Genomic DNA, 2,722 nt, shown 5'->3' on the forward strand with positions numbered 1-2,722 from the left:
TTTTTTTTTTTCTGCATGTGGCTGTCTAATTTTTCCAACATCATTTATTGAAGAGACTGTCTTTTTCCCAATTATGTACTCTTGCTTCCTTTTTCATAAATTTGGCTAATGTTGATGGGTTTATTTCTAGACTCTAGGCTTGCTATTCTGTTCCATTGATCTATGTGTTTGTTTTTATGCCAATACTGTACTGTTTTGATTACTATAGCTTTGTAATATAGTTTGAAATTAGGGTGCTTGATGCCTCTTTGTTCTTTGTCCTCAAGATTGCCTTGGCTATTCAGGGTGTTTTGTGGTTCCATATGAATTTTAGTATTGTTTTCTAATTCTGTGAGAAATACTTATGAAATTTTGATAGATATTACAAAGAATATACAGATTGCTTCAAGTAGTATGAACATTTTAACAACATTCTTCCAATCCATGAGCACAGAATACCTTTCCAATTATGTGTGTCTTCGATTAGTTTCATCAATCTCCTATAGCTTTCAATGAACAGATCTTTTGCCTTCTTGGTTGCATTTATTCCTAGGCATTTTATTTTTTTTTATGCAATTGTCAATGGCATTGTTTTCTTAATTTCTCTTTCTGATAGTTCATTATATGTCAATAGAAACACAACAGATTTTTGCATATTGATTTTATATGTCCCACCTGATCATGGGGTAGGACCCTTTTAATGCATTGTTGAATTAGGTTTGCTAGTATGTTGTTGAGGATTTTTGAATCAACTTTCTTCAGCTATATTGGCCTGTAATTTTTGTGTGTGTATGTGTGATGTCCTTGTTTGCTTTTGGTAATGATGGCCTCACACAATGAGTTTGGAAATGTTCCCTCCTATTCTATTTTCCGGAGTTTCAGAAAGATTGGCATTAATTTTTCTTTGAATGTTTGGTAGGATTCAACAGTGAAGCTGTTTAGTCCTGAACTTTTGGGGGAAGGTTTTTGATCACTCTTTAAATCTTCTTACTAGTAACCTAGTAAAGATTAATTTTGTAATCTAATAATCTAGCGCTCAGATTTTCTATTTCTTCATGATTCAGTCTTGATAGGTTATTATGTTTCTAGAAATTTATTCATTTTCTATGTTGTCAGATTTGTTGGCATATAATTTTCAATACAGTGAATTGAACTGAATTCTTAACTCTTCTTGCCTCATATCCTGATCTGAAAAAAAATACAAATTATTATTTCTATTTTTCTGCTTATAATTGTGCGAACTGGAAGGTAATTTACTTAATTCCTGCTATCCACTGCTTACACATAGGATTTTTCCAATAAATGCAAGTCATTTTTAAGATGTATTATCATATTTTTATGAATTATTCTTGAATATTAAAGATTAATGTCAATTCTTTTTAAGAGGGTACTGTGATAAAGTAATTCATGTTCAAGAACAAATTCTAAAATGCTAGCGAGCCTTACAATGGAAGGGAATAAAACACAAATTAAAATTCACTTCAATTGGCTTTTCTCTCCGCAAGAAATGTTTGCTGTTCACCCTTACTGTTGCATGTGTTCATCTTAATTTTTTAATTCTAATATACAGTAAAAAATAAAATATAAGGATAATCCAAGAATACAATGCTATTAAAGTACATAGTACTTCAGAATTATATGTTCACATTGCTTCTGTCATCAAATAATTCATTCATTACGTAAGTCATTTGTTTTAGACACCTGGATGAGATTTACCACTCATGGGTGGACTCAGTCATTCTCAGACTCTGTTCCTAGGAATCCTCTCACCAAAGGAGACATTACCAGACTGTTTCAAATAAACCCTGAACTGCAGATCTGAAACTCTTGTATTTGTTGTAAGCCATACCTTCTGGTAAGTGAATTAAATACAAGATTATTCAGATTGGGTATATAATTCTGCATACAAAATAAATATAAAGATATGTTTATCGTTATAATAGTTTAATGATGCCTTTGAAACATTTGAGGTTTGATTAACTTTAGAGCCATTTTAAATGCAATTTGTCTCTTGGGTTTTCTTTATTTTCCACACAAAGAGTTTTACCAGCCAATCTGGTAGGTATAAATCAAGACATCTGTGACTATTGGTATCTTTATTCAAATTACTAAAATCTCCCAGATATGCAGTCTTAACTCTATCAATGTCGTTCTGTTAAGATATGTATCCCTCAGTATTGCATATCTGTTATAATTAGCTGAGCTTATGAATTTTAAAGGCAGCCTAATTCACATCTTTATTAAAAAATATTTCTCAGTATTCCCATTTGATTTTAGTTACACTTAGTAGTCTTTTTAACAGTGACATAACGTGTTTTTCTTACCGGATATGTGTATTAATTTACTCAAATGATATTTATTGCCAATTATACATTAAGCTTTGTTGTATCTACTTGTAATATATCTGTACACTGGGCAGATATAAACCTTCTGCTGTAGAAATGTGATTTAGCAAAGGCAGAACAGGGAGGAGAGAATTTCAAGTGCAGTGAGAAGAAACCTGTGCTCTTGCACTAACCCATTAAGTTGAGTCAACACATGCAGGTATTCTTTTAGCACCAACTAATTTAGAAATCAAGGGATAAGACAAGATGTAGAATAAAAATTGCACAGTAGTGTCAGCAAGATTATTTTTATTTAAAGAAAAGTGAAACAAATGTATACACTTAACATTAGCAACCCTTCATAAAATAGTCAACACGCCTCATAAAGGAAGATGAAGTTAAAGATCATCAAGTAGGCA

General features: G+C 31.6%; 1 protein-coding gene across 1 annotated transcript in view; it reads left to right on the forward strand.

Annotated features, from left to right (window-relative positions):
* The window catches only part of TRIM77 (tripartite motif containing 77), a 17,581-nt gene that overhangs the window by 13,484 nt on the left and 1,375 nt on the right, over positions 1-2,722 (forward strand). The window lies entirely within an intron of this gene.

Source organism: Pteropus vampyrus, unplaced genomic scaffold (assembly GCF_000151845.1).
Source record: "Pteropus vampyrus isolate Shadow unplaced genomic scaffold, Pvam_2.0 Scaffold84, whole genome shotgun sequence".
NCBI classification, from domain to species: Eukaryota; Metazoa; Chordata; class Mammalia; order Chiroptera; family Pteropodidae; genus Pteropus; species Pteropus vampyrus.